Source organism: Ischnura elegans, chromosome 1 (genome assembly GCF_921293095.1).
Source record: "Ischnura elegans chromosome 1, ioIscEleg1.1, whole genome shotgun sequence".
In the NCBI taxonomy this organism is placed as follows: Eukaryota; Metazoa; Arthropoda; class Insecta; order Odonata; family Coenagrionidae; genus Ischnura; species Ischnura elegans.
The window spans coordinates 115,692,797-115,706,862 of record NC_060246.1 but is presented as its reverse complement, the minus strand read 5'-3'; the positions used below and the strand labels follow the sequence as shown (position 1 = coordinate 115,706,862).

Sequence of the window (14,066 nt, the reverse complement as noted above, 5' to 3'; positions counted from 1 at the left end):
CAAGAAATGTGTGAGTATTGGATCAATCCTACTTACGTACGTACGTAGGCGAACGTACTTACTTCATATACCGTCATATAATATTGCTGCAGAGCTGCGATGATTTCCGCGAAACGAACTGAAAAGGATGGCACGATAATGGATCATGGATGCTCCACCGTTGCCATTCGTCAAGCTATAACCTAATTAACGTCTATTCCAAGTTTAGGGATTCCAGAAAGAGAAAATATAGAAGACGGATGCCATAATTGAAATCGCCAAATGACGAAACCATCATATTCAAATGTGTTACAGTTAGAAAGGTCTAATTTAATTCCAGTTCCTACTCTAAATTCATTCATAATTACTAGTCACTGCTGTTCAACCTTAAAACACAACACGCATCCTGACCAATTTTTTAGCCTTTTCGGATTGGAGAATCGATTAAAAAAATATGGAAATGCTTCCCTCTAGATTACGAATATGTATCTTTCTATCAGTTTCGAAAATAAAACAAGCTCTCCATACTGAAGAATAACTTCGAATGAATACAATCGGAAATATTGCGGAGGGTACCTTGGTAGCGGCAACATTTTTCTTAAAATTCGTACAGGACTTAAACTGCGACAAGGTTGCAAAGAGCGTTAGATTGGTGGTCGAGTAGAAAGGAGATCGTTACCGAAAACCGTTAAATTTAAATTTTCAAGGCTACTAGTAAGGATGAGACTTGAGTGATTCCAGACACCAGATGGACCTTGGGTGCAATAATTAATGCTAATGGCCATTGCCAACTATTGCCTATAATTAAGACACATCGTAAATACGACTTTCACGGCCGATTTGACGTTGAAATCAAGGCGGTTTATTCAGGACTTGCCATAAAATTTCTCACTCCCTGGTAAACCTATTAGAATCCAGAAAAGGGCGACACTACCCTCGAACTCAAGGTGATATCACCAAAAAAGATAATCTAAAATATATGAATTTTAAAGACAACACAATAAAAATGAGTGCCTTCAGACGTGTCACTTAGGTAGATATACGTAGCGAGACATTGAAAGAAAATCTTACATATATTAAAAAAAAAGTTAAGGATCGTTTTTTTTTCAAAACGAAAACACAACATGAAATCGTGATAAAAGAAGGGGATACAAATCGTAAGAAATGATTGAAATACAAATTACAGATTGAGTAAATAACTAAGTTGATACAAAAAATTGCAAGATAAACTTTCTCCTTAGCAAATTCTGCAGCTGACCTTTCTGAATGAAATACGCTCCACGCCTATGGATGCACAAAAAATGTTACCTGCACTTGTGTCATTCCAAGACCTGAATAAATTTTGCTTCCAGAACTAATAAAAATCGCAGTTTTTTTATTTGCTCAAAATGAGTTACCAAGCTCGATGATCAATTAGTTGTCAGCATAAGGATGGAAGGCATGGAACTCCATCACTGTAACATGAATAAATATTAAATCACAGAAAATGCTTTTTTTGTTATTATCACAAAAAAAACTTCAAATATCCACTTCAACCGTTTACCTCATCAATTAGACGCGCATCATTTAACCATAACCATGACCACATCACGAATAATATAGAAAGCACGTAGGTCGTAACGGCTTGAAGCGATGTATGTATATCTTTTCACCAAGCGGAAATAGAGTTCAAGTCCATGATAAAACTTTCAGGTAAAATTGATTTCCTCAAACATGTCTACGACCCAAAGATGGATTTTTGATTGAAAACGGTGGTGTGTTTCATCTAAATTCATAAAAAGCCGTTAATGTGTCTGGGCCTTCATTCCTTTTACGGTTTATATGATACAAGCGGTACCAGGAAATTTGACTGAGGGACTTTTAATAGCGGCAGTGTACTTGGCTGAGTGGCCAGCATTAAAATAGCTCCTAACAGAGAGTTGGGTCAAAAACAAAAGCTCGAAAATAAACGGTGATTGTCATCAGTCTATAAAAAGCTGTAAAACGGACACTAGTGATTGACCTATCCCTTAGCAACCGCGACATACGAGGACGGCTAATGGGGGAAAAAATACTGGACCGCAGATTAAGAACGCGTGTATTTCAATCGAAGTTTTTAACAGGTCAATGGGATTATCTCGAAAAAATGTTAAACCGAGCATCAGCAACTTTCACTGCAGCCTCTTCTCATACTTAACTCACAGTAATGCCTTCCTGTTCTTCCAAAAGATGATGTTTGGAAGGAATGGACTGATCCCAGTTCCCTACGTCATTCTTTGGGATTTTTTTCGCAGAAAATTACCCTTTCGTTGTACCGTTTAGTCTTCCTCAAAGCCAATTCAACGGACAATTTCGCATAACGAACAATTAGCGCACACCTACGCCAACACATATTCTTTTCTTACAGACATACATGAAGTTCTTATGCCATAGCAAAACTTCAATGACTGACAAGATCAGATCAATCGTTAACGGGCAGATAGCTGGAAATTGATAGATTTTGCGGCAAAATGAAAGAGGATGAAGGTAATGGAAATATGTAGCACCTTACAATGACGGGAATGCCAGATAAGGCCAGAGCTGGATTTCAATTTCCCAATCCAAATTAATCTAAACTTAAAATCAATAGTTAATGAATAGTACTTCTTCGATAATCTCAAACAAACACAAAAACAATAGATAAAACGAATCAATACGCCTCTTGAAAGAAGACAAATTAATTCAATTACGAAATGTGATATGTCAGTACAGTTCCGCTTTGGAGCGTCATTCAACAAGCGCTTCAGTGGCGTAAATGTGGGAGGATGACGGGGATATAGAACCCTCAAACACCTTAAAAATAAAACTCCATAATTATCGATATCAACCAATCCTACTTTTTTTAAATACTGTAATAAATGTGGAAGTTATAATTGTGACTCTTTACTTTAATTAAATAACAGTTTATTTGAATAATTAACGGATTCTGACAGGTTTTTAAATTAATACACCCAGGCCTGAATTTATAGAGCAGTGAAGTCTCATGAGTTCCAAACACGCATTCGAGGGCTATGTAGGTCATTTATTTTCCCCGAGTACGCGAAGATGCAACGACTGGGAGACACGTTTCTGAAGAATATGAGCACTGTTCCTCTTCGTGGGTTAGAAGTAGAAAGCTGATTAACAGCAGCTAACTTAAGAGCACGACGGAGATTAGGATTTGCCACGGGTGTAATGGGGATTAAGTAGAGAAAGCTTACGTAACGCTGGCCGTTTGATAGAGAAAGTGAGCAATTTCAATGGTACTTGGGAGGGCTGATAGAGAAAACACTCGCCATTGCTCACCGATCAAAGTAATACGGAGTAAAACAAGAGAGAACAAGCGTAAGGAAACCGAAACGTGTGAAGGTTTAGCAGGAGATATCGAGATTGACAGGCAAAAGAACAGTGAACAGGATATCAATAAGATGGCTAAATGATGAAATGACGCCTGTAGTTCTTGCGCAATAATGAGACGCTCAATAAATGAAGCCTGTAAGGGCGCGACTTATTTCAGCTCCCGGATGCGAATTTACTATACAAATAAAAAAGTGATACGCAAGAAAAAGTTAATTAGCTACAACAATGACAATCTAGAAAATGTAAAAATATATAGGGAGCGCTCAGATTATCTAAGGAAAATGGCTCATCAATTACCCTTCAAAGTCTCTCTGCAATAAAAGAAAAATATTCATGAGATTAGATTGTATTCAAAATTCGGATGTAGGTATAGTGAGGACAATCCTTCCGACATATCCACGAGCAATGCGGAAATCGAACCCAAACGGGAATATAGTACTTACCTACCGAGGGAATAAATAATTCAGAAGACAGGAAATCCAAATTACGATTAAAACTATGAGAATTTTAGATTTTTCTTATACAATAATCAACACAAAGAAGAACAGGTGTTAAACCACCGAGGGCTAAGCTAATGATGCTCCGCTCTTGGCCCAGACCTCAGGGGGTTAACACCCCTAGACAATGGCTGAAAGTAATCGAAAAACCTGTTTCAAAGTTATGTTCCCTTAAACTTTAAATAATTTTCATAAATTTATCAAGGAGTGTTCTCACTGAGCATTTCCTCTCTATATATAATTAAAGCTACATACGAATTTTGAATGTAGCCCAATTTCATCAACGTATCACATTTTCTATCATTTCTCAGAAGAAATGGAATCCCACATAACTAATCTAAAAACCTTATGAACTTATTTAGACACCTTACTGATCATCTCTTCATGAAAATTCAGCGCGCAACAAGGCCTAGAAATAATTTCACATCCATCGACGATACGTATGGCAAAATTATGCGATACGCCTACCCATCGTAAAATAAAGAATGCATTAATACTGAACTTCCAGACTTAACGCTTTCCATTTTCATAAAAATTATCACTTCTCCGTTAACAAAAATAGTCAAATCAGGGGCTTACAAGATCTTTACCCCCAAAGTTTCGTCCTCTTTATGGAGGTTTACTGTTGCAATCACATGCAAAATATTCATGATCGCAAATTTCTCAAGGCAGTGAAATCTTCTTTGGAATAATTAGGATTTCATGGAAAGAGTTTGTTTTTCGAAAGGATATTAGCATAGAATAAAACTCAAAATATAAGGGAATATATTGATGACTAAAATATCTTTTCGTCACCGAAATCGGTAAATTTAATGATGGGTACGATAAACGAAATTTGTGAACTGAGAGAGTGATGACCGAGCAAAAGCGGAGTGATGGCATAATTGGTGGAAAACGGACATCCAAAAAAGATTAACTCTGAATTCACTATTTCTCAGTCCATTTCCAAATTAGTCAAACACCTGAACTTCTATTATATTATAAACTGATTATATGGAACAGCAAAAATAATTTAAGAGCGTAAATTTGCGTTTGAAAGATAATAACCGGGGAGCTGACAATATTGTGAGTAACAATAGAATCTGAAAATCCCTGAAGCAGTTAGGCCAAAAATTAGAACTGTAGTGGTTGACGGGCTAAACAGTAAAACCACCAAAATGCAACGACGAAAAAAAATATCCAGAGAATTTTCAAAATAAATGCATCAACAAATGAACACGTATTCCATTACTCTCACAATAAAATGGAAAAAAATGAGATCGAAGTTGGCGAAATGAAACAAGCTATAAAACAGGCGTCTGCGTCGCTTCGCAGCGAGGATGGTGCTGTTTCATGATACATCATCACCCTGCCCCGCTCGATACAATTTTTCAGAACGTCTAATCAACTTTCATAATATTTCCACTCCAGCTTTCGACGATACTCAAGTTAACCTCCACAAACTACCACCGCAGATAAGTGTCACACATGTCGTTCGACATAAAGATGTTATCCACGCCAACCAGTCGCAACTTTTGCGCCTCAAAATCGCGCTACACTGATGTGACACTTAATTCAAGGGTTTCTTCAAGGTGAGATGAGTGAACTTCTTTCACTCGCCGGCCCCCGGAAAATAATTCATGGATAAAAGGCTTCTAAGTTTAATAATATACACATTCTAGTACAGACAAATACATTACATTTATAAATGTAATGAAAAAAATATTAAGTAGTTAAAACTGTTCGACTTGCTCTAAGGATTTCTGGTAATCTTTGCCATAAAATGTCAGTTGGAATAAAATATAAGATCCATGCGCTAATAATGAGCCTCGACCTCAAAATAACCTCAAATTGTTGACATTTCAAGGGTTCGTGAACTCCTTATCTATAAAAAGATATAAGTTGATGATCGCAAATTTCACCAAAAATTATGTAGTCGTGGTTTTCCTCGTATGAAATACGTATTCAACGAGAGCTTAAACACTGATAATGAGCTACGCATATCGCAAGAATAAGACCATAGAGGGATCCCATTCACCAGACTTGAACACTACCACCCGGTAAAAATGGGATTAATAAATGAAGTATAAAGGGACAAGTGCGGATAAAGGCACCACAAGGGTGCATTTGACTCCTCCTGCCAACCTGAAAAAGAAAAACAAAAACATCTTCCCAGAGGCAGCGACTTTGAGTGTACAAGAGTTTAAAAAGGTCCATGAGCTGCGCTGATAAAACTCAAAATTGGGGAAAACCATGAAGAATGGAGCACATTGACACCCAAGGGTTCACATCGAGCACGAATCGACCCTTATTAAAGAATTGAGCTAATTCCATACACAATAGAATTGTTTTTTAACTACCAAGAAAACATGAGGTTGATGACGATGAAAAATTGGAAAGGATATTAGCAAAAGGAAATAATTTAGAGGCCTTTTGAATATGATACCCTTAGGTTTCAGCAAATGATAATTTTTCTGCAATAAGAGAACTAAGTAATAGGTCTCGCAGAACTGTTTTGTGTGTGCATGCACTCCTATCCCACGAAGAAACCCACAATTCCTCAATACTTGATCACAAAGACGATGAGATCTGAGACTTAATTTCTTCACATGATTTCTGAAAGGCTCAGAATGCCAAGGCGTAACATATGCAATTACCCTGCGATCCACTTCAAGGCGCCCGGCAGAATTTCCAAATCACCGGATTGAATAAGTGAGTATCTTTTTCCAAATGGCATTCTTCCGGATTAACTGCCTAAAATTCGTGACAAATCGCTTTGAAAATTATAGAACTCATACTAAGCCTTCCAAGTCACATGACCTGCATACCTGCGCCAATAAAAAATGACCCAGGCTTTGGAAGTGAAAAAATATACTTGACCCAAAGTATTACGAGGTGCCACTAAAGCGCATAGTGAATAAGGCGTTGAAAAAAGACTAAACATCGTTCAATTTATCAATTATAGCCTAGTTTTAAATACTGTCATCATATACGTCATCCTCCACTAAAATGCATATTGCGTCCCATTTGATTTTGGTGCTGTCACTATGGAAAACACCAAGAAGTAAGTAAAATCAGCAACTCCATGAATGCAATATGCCAAGGGCGTACCCAGGATCAAAACTAGGGGGTGACAAGCCATAGTTGTTCTGAACAATAAAAAGTTATGGTACCTTTTCACACGATTTATTCAATACGACCGGTTTCGTCGCAGAGGCGACATCATCAGGTACAGAAATCGTTATATTAACAGTTATTTTGTTGTTGTTTGAAACCGGTCGTATTGAATAAATCGTGTGAAAAGGTACCATAACTTTTTATTGTTCAGAATGGATTTTCACAAGGTAAAGCCAGAAACAATCGAGTTCATAGTTGTTCTAGTTATCGGTAAGATTTAAGCATGGAAAAGGTGAATGAAATCAACATTTTAATGATGACGTAATAGTTCTTTATTAGTTTTTAAAATAATTTGCTTGAAAAAAGATTATTTTCCTTAAAGACATTTGCGATTTTTGCTTCTGGGGGGGGGGGCAGCTGCTCCCTCCTGCCCCTCGCTGGGTACGCCCATACAATATGCAACTAATTTAGCTAAGCTTTGCTATGGTTACACTTGTTCTGCCTCTCGGCGGGCCCTTTGTCGCCGCGTCCTACGACCGGTCCATCATTGTAAATTATGTGCGGAATAGAGATCGAAATAAATCGCAAAGATATGCAAACGAAAAGCGAATCTCAGTTAGTGAGGCAGGGAATTTTTGGGGTATAAATGCAAAAAATACTAACTACAGTGGTCGGGACATCAGCTTGAATACTTTCCTTTGCCCTCATTGGGAGTTATCATAAAATAGTTGAAAATTTGTGCCATTGAGAAGCTGAAAGACGGCGAATCCGCCAGCAGCAGTCACCAATAATTTAAGGGGCCAAAAAAGTTATCAAATCACTGCAGGAAAAAGCATGCAACCGTTTCCCATGCGATATTTCTACTGACCGAAATACCTTTCCACTGGGGGTGAGTTCTTAGTTCAATTATAATCGAGACTAGATTCCGAAGGCAAGTAGTTTAAAACAGTAACACATGCCAATATTTTCGTAAAATTTGTAGAGCGTGTACGTAAGGGACACTAGAACACGGGTGGTTGAGAAGTAGGCGACTTTCAAAACGCCGCGATTTCGTCCAGCCTGAAAAATATCTCGCCTTATCTTTCACCAACGACCCCTCCCGCCATCCCTTCGCTTCCCGGTTACCAGAAGAAATTGGCAATAATCCCATTCAGCGCACGTTCCGCAACGACTTCCTCCTTCACAGCCACACGCCGAGACCAGGAAGGAAAGAAAAACCCGACATAATCGCAGAAGAAGCGTTAGAATCAAAAAATCATTTTATGTTTTTCATTGAACAAGTTCAAGAAACAACCGAAACGTTTTAAAATCCGCTCGATTACGCTAAGTGATAGTGATCCTCTACAGTCAAGCATATTTAAAAAAAAATTTTAAAAAAGGCGCGAGGCCCACCGCACCCAAAAATCACCGATTTCAGCCCGATAAAAATTTACATTGACAATGGAACAAGCTGTTATAGCATTACTCAAAAGAGACACTACTTGGATAGGAAAGTAAATTTGAACTCCGAAAGCAACTTCAAAGCTTGGGAATATACTATGAATCGGACATGGATTTTTGATCTCGTAGTTCATCTCACGAGCATCAAGCGCGCGCAAAAATATTCTCCGTGAAAACAAACACTCACCTCTAAAAGTATTTGCCTAGGATGAACCCAGGACTGCTGACTGTGTCCAAGAAGGTTACTCACGATGCAAAAAGGACCGAACTGGCAACAGTATTTCCTTTCATGTTCGAGTAGAGCATAATTCACACTATTCACACGCAATGCTATCACTTAAAATAGACTAACATTCACAGTAACATTTTAACACAGCTGCGGTAGACTATTCCTCACGAAGGTACAATTCTGAATGTGGGAGATGTCTGAGATCATTTCCAACAGACATATGACAGACGAATTAGGCGCTGAATGCATGCTGCCATCTAACAGCGAGGTTTAGTACCTAAATAGCTTTTTGCATCGTGACTGCTGCCATCTTTAGCTCAAAATTATTCCTATAACCATATTTGATGAATCGGAAGATTTGAACCATGAATGATCCCTTGATTTAAACAATACGAGCGTTTAAATTCTATATGTGGTTAATGCAGTATTTACATTGAAGTACGAGGAAAAATTTGTTTAAAATACGATCATCAAATAACTGGGGGGTTGAAAATTAGAAGTGGAAAAGAAAATAAAGAAAAACGCGCGGGCAGGTCTCCATTACCGTACACACGAATATTATAGTTTTAGACCGAATAGGTTAACTCCGTAGTTCCTAAAGGTAACTCCAAAGAAAGTATTTAAATTAATAATGATTCTATTCTCATTTGTTTTCTACATCAATTTCTCATGTACTATCATATTATTTTTCATGTTTCTGTGGCTTACGTCCCATAAAGCGTATTTGCAACCAACCATCTATCAGCCTATAAGTCCAATATCTTCACTTACTAAAGACTTTACAATTCGCATCATAAAAATTATCAGGCCATCTCGAAAACTATGGAACACTTGAAAATATTTTCTTGACAGTATATACTAAAAATTGCAATACAGTAAAATCGATTTATTGAAAACAAGATGATATTATAGTAAATAATGTCATGACTTTTTTAGTCATCGAAAAGTTTTTTATTATATATTTTCTATATTTTATCCTCATTGGCCTCCCAGCAGTAATTGGGATCCGGGAGGTTACGAAAATTTTGAGAATTCCAAGGCTTGTGACAGCCCTTTAATTATAACCCTATTAGCACAAGAATATTAACATATGTCGAGCATGTTTTGAGAACATGCTGAACATATGTTGAGCATAATATGAAAACAAAGTGGACATGTTTTCAAAATATGTTGAATATATGCCTTCCCGAACATTTACATATGCTCAGCACATGCTCAAAAGACGTTAAACACAACACACACATGTTGAAAATGCCTTCAGCATACTCTGAAAACAAATTGTGCCAGTAGGGTTAAGGTTATCTCTGTACTAATTTTCCAAATAATTATTTTTTTTAAACAAACATTTATTGTAAATTGGAAACCCCAAGAGGGTATAATTCCTTTCTGGATCTGCCACTGTTTGCAAGACCCCACCATACACCCCCATCCAGAAGAGGATTTAAATTCTGTATTATCTGCTTTTGATAAAAGATACAAAATTGAAATTCCCCCTTTACGTCCTGTAACGTCTGATTTTTTGAAGTTGTTATTTTGGTTGTGAAGGGTTTGTTTTGGGGAGAGGGGATTGTTGAGAGAGATGTGAAAAAGGAGGGTTTTGTGGAGTATTGTGGAGAGAATTGAAGTAAATAAAAAAGGTTATGAAAATTAATCGTCTTACGTTACAGACGTAAGTGTGAGCCCACGTTTTTCTGGCGACGAGGATGGGATGTTTGACACAGGTTTGGAAAAATTAGCCTGAGTGAAATTGAGAAGACGCAGCGGCCGGGTTGAGCGTTGGAACGGTTGCTGGTTCGAGGAAGCGGACTGGAGATGGTATTTGCTTCAAGGAAGGACGCACATTGAGAAGTTGGAGCTGCAAGCAAAGATGACTTGGTGTTTTTCGGAAGAAGTGGAAGTTTAATTCGCTGGTGTGGCGTGTTTGCTTCGGGAAAGGTGAGTACCCTTTTTGCCGGATGGTGTGAGCATACTGGGTGCTGTTTCTGACTTCCTCATTTTAGTGAGTTGTTTAGGTGATAGATTTGCGGAAAAACTTACACAATGTCGTATTTGGCTAGAGTCCCTAAAGATGTTTTGTGCAAAATCGCATATGAAGTAGGAGCTGACGTGGGGAGGGAAGCTAGAGTCGTAGAGAAATTTGCTGTGCCATATATTGATGATGTAGCTGTATTTTCAGAAACTTGGGATGAACATTTAAAACATCTTGAAGCAGTAATGACTAGAATCAAAGCTGCAAATTTAACAATAAAACCAGGAAAATGTAGACTCGCTCAGCATTCAGTGAAGTATCTTGGTCACATGGTAGGACAAGGTAAACTGTCTCCGGTACGCACGAAGATTCAGGCTGTGAGACAGTACCCGACACCGAAGTCCAAAACAGAGGTAAGAAGTTTCTTGGGATTGGCAGGATATTATCGAAGATACGTTCCTGATTTTTCTCGTATAGCAGCACCTTTAACAGATGCATTTAAAGGAAAATCCAAGAAAGGCAAGATAGAATGGACTGAGGAATGCAATCATGCATTCAATAAGTTGAAGAAGATGCTGGTGGCGGAACCGGTGATTAGTGCACCAGATTTTTCCAAAGAGTTTGTGTTGCAAACGGATGCTTCGGATTTGGGAATTGGCGTAGTTCTTAGTCAAGCAGATAATCAAGGACATGAACACCCAATTGTATACTTGAGTAAGAAGTTCAAAGAAATCGAACGTAAGTTTAGCACCATCGAAAAAGAATGTGCGGCAATAGTTTGGGGGGTAAAAAAACTCCACGTTTATCTAGATGGCCACAGACCTTTTAAGGTAGTGTCAGATCACAATCCTTTACGATGGCTAGATAGAACGTCAGGTAGTAATCCAAGGCTGTTGAGATGGTCATTGATGCTTCAACAATACGATTTTGAGATCGTGCATCGGCCGGGGTCAGCTCATAAGAACGCGGATGCGCTAAGCAGGGCGATGGGCGACATCAAATAGATTGGAAGTCGGTAAGTGTTCGGGTGTGGCACCATCTGGCAAGGGGTACTCCAACGGCATTGCAATAAAATTTTGTCCAGTGATTGAAGCATTAAAACATTTATGGACAAATTTCTTAAAAGGGGGAGGAAAGACTGTAACGTCTGATTTTTTGAAGTTGTTATTTTGGTTGTGAAGGGTTTGTTTTGGGGAGAGGGGATTGTTGAGAGAGATGTGAAAAAGGAGGGTTTTGTGGAGTATTGTGGAGAGAATTGAAGTAAATAAAAAAGGTTATGAAAATTAATCGTCTTACGTTACAGTCCCTTCCATACATATTAATTAAGTTTGTAGCATGTCAGTCTGCCAGCTTTGATGGTAAACTTTGAGGCCTCCTGCCTTGCATCAGTGATGGGGCACATCAAGAGCGGCCGGAAGTGAATCAGTGAATTGGATTTGAAAAGGTCCGCTCGCAATGAATACAAAAATAAAATGCAATTCACCAACTGAAGATAGAGTGAAGCTTGGGCGACAGAGAATTCACCACATCACAGCAGCAGGAAGGCAATATTCGTGGCTGGAGTCCAAGTGGTCCGGTGGCAATGAATGCAAACAAAAAATTCTCACCCGCTGGTGCACATTGTGAGGTAATGAATTTTTGCTCGCATGACACGATGCCTGATTTTGAAAAAACAACATGAAGTTTGAATTCGACGCATAATCTCGCACATTTCAGACTTGGCTCCAAGACTGTAACTCAACATTGCGTAAAGGCACGGGCAAAAAAACTTGCAGAAACGTCCTGCTCACAAAAGGGGAGACGTATACGTGCAAGTATACATATATGTATACAATTAATTTCTGCCTCTTCAATGCAGTGGTTCTCCTTTGCAAAACTCTAGCAAAGGAATGCCAGTCACTGGCATGCCACAATTAATTATATGTCCCACAAAACCCCTGCGACCATTTCTTGCGATTGGCCCATGATCCTTGTGATGATGATCCTTGACATGATTCTCATTATTGGGCCATGGCAAGCAACAAGGTGAACAACCTTTAGCCCATGAAGGTCAACCTGGGTGTATAGCACACAGGTGGGCACTGCTAGTCAATAAAATTTCAGTATGTATGAGGATATGTATGTAAAAAGTGTGTACTAGTCAGGCATATTGTATTATTTTCCATTTTGTTTGAATTAAAATTTTCATGTCGTAGTGAATGTCCACTTGTGTCCACCAAGAGGAAAGGTGAACACATAAATTTAAAAGGAAGTTCTTTGTTTTCAGTTCTCAGATAATTTAGATTAAGTTAATAATTTTGGGTAACTTCCCTATCTCCTCAACCACAGAGAAAATCATCTTGTTTCAAATGATTGTTCTATTTAATGCTTTGTTGTTCTTGGGTCAAAATTAAAACAGATGTGCCGAATGAATCTATGCGTCAACGTCTCTTCTTACCCCAGATATGCCACCATCGACCCCACCAGTCAATACCACTTAACCCTTTCAATGCGGCAACGTGAGATGATAACTTTGCCGGTAGCGGAAAGTTTTTTTTTGTAAAATACAGTTATTTCTGCATTATTTAGGCTTAATATGATAATTTTATTCTCATTGTACACTTTTTTGCTGAAAAATAAATATTTTTTATTTTGACATTTATGGATGTCACCCGCATCGTATGATGACTTCTGTGGTATGCAACCCGCATTGCCAAACCCACTTCTCTATATCTTGATGGAATTTTTTGTGTAAATTCAATTCGTTAGACACATTTATCTGCATTATTTATTCTGAATCAAAAGATATTGGGTCCATTTTTTTCAAGAGCTTTAAAGCCAAGTAATTTTGTTGTTTTTTATCCACAAATCAATTATTTGAGTGCTTTTCTAAGGAATGCTCCACATACTACTTACGTTTATGAATAATTTTTTTTCATATTTGATACACAATAATACAAAAAGAATTAAAAACGTAGTAAAAGTCATCGTTATGAAAAAAATTGCTATCTTATTGTAACCTTTTGGCGCTTTGGGTATAACTTATGGTTTGGTTCAAGAAATTTTGAAATCTAAGAAATCTGTGGTAAGAAGTATTTTATTTTTACAAAAATATTATTAGCAAAAATTTGGCATTTGAAATTTTAAAATCAATTGCAAAAAGTTATAATTATACGTACAGTGAAAATGAAGTACAATAAAAATCTCGAAATATATATTCCTAATTAGTGATCGTTAAAAAAATTTATGCCCTTTCATGAAATTCCTGGAAGCAAGGGTGCAAGCAGTGGTGGGATAATAAGTCCAGGCTCACCTTCACAGTCACGACAGATGTAAATGACTGCTTTTCGCACTGCCTTTGCGTAGCACACTCTACATCTTTTTTTGTGGTTTTTTACCCTTCGCTCTGGCACCAGCTATCGCCGGAAAGTGGGAGAGACCCTTTTTTGGTTGGGGGATGGGGGCAAGGCACTTATTTTTGAGGACAATAGGGACTCTATTACCTACATTCTGTAGTCAT

The 14,066-nt window shown here is 38.0% G+C and overlaps 1 long non-coding RNA gene across 1 annotated transcript in view; it reads right to left on the bottom strand.

Moving 5' to 3' along the window:
• LOC124168706 overlaps positions 1–8,801 on the bottom strand; it is a 167,731-nt gene extending 158,930 nt beyond the window's left edge. Inside the window, exon 1 of the long non-coding RNA XR_006866979.1 lies at positions 8,557–8,801. This is a non-coding gene — a long non-coding RNA (uncharacterized LOC124168706). The remainder of the gene's footprint in view (positions 1–8,556) is intronic.
• Positions 8,802–14,066: the final 5,265 nt, after the last annotated feature.